Source organism: Sinocyclocheilus grahami, unplaced genomic scaffold (genome assembly GCF_001515645.1).
Source record: "Sinocyclocheilus grahami isolate Dianchi unplaced genomic scaffold, SAMN03320097.WGS_v1.1 scaffold4814.1, whole genome shotgun sequence".
Classification (NCBI taxonomy): Eukaryota; Metazoa; Chordata; class Actinopteri; order Cypriniformes; family Cyprinidae; genus Sinocyclocheilus; species Sinocyclocheilus grahami.
In genome coordinates, this window is record NW_015509678.1 from 13,929 (window position 1) to 14,387 (window position 459).

Genomic DNA, 459 nt, shown 5'->3' on the forward strand with positions numbered 1-459 from the left:
AGTATAATTAATTCCTGTGATGCAAAGGTGAATTTTCTTTAGTGTCATATTTCTTGTTATTGGCAATGTTTAAAACAGTTGTGCTGCTTAATATTTTTTTATGGAAACAATAGTACCATTTTTCATGACTTTCATAACATTATAAAGGTTTTATTCTCCCTTTTGATCTGTATAATTCATAAAAATGTCAAAACGTTCGTTAAAAATCCATATGTGTCTATCTATACAGCTGCTTAATTGTCATTAAAATAATGCCACAAAGCATTTTATTTTTAAAATATTTAGGGTGAAATGTGGATAAAGATAAAGATTGATCTGTTTTATGATCATAGTAGTTAAGAACTCATTCTAAAAATGATTTATCTGTGCATCTAAAATGCATTCGAATTACAATATTTTTGTTAATTTTTGTTTACAGGGTCCCAGTGCCTTACTCATGTGCTCATCGCCCTTCTGTCG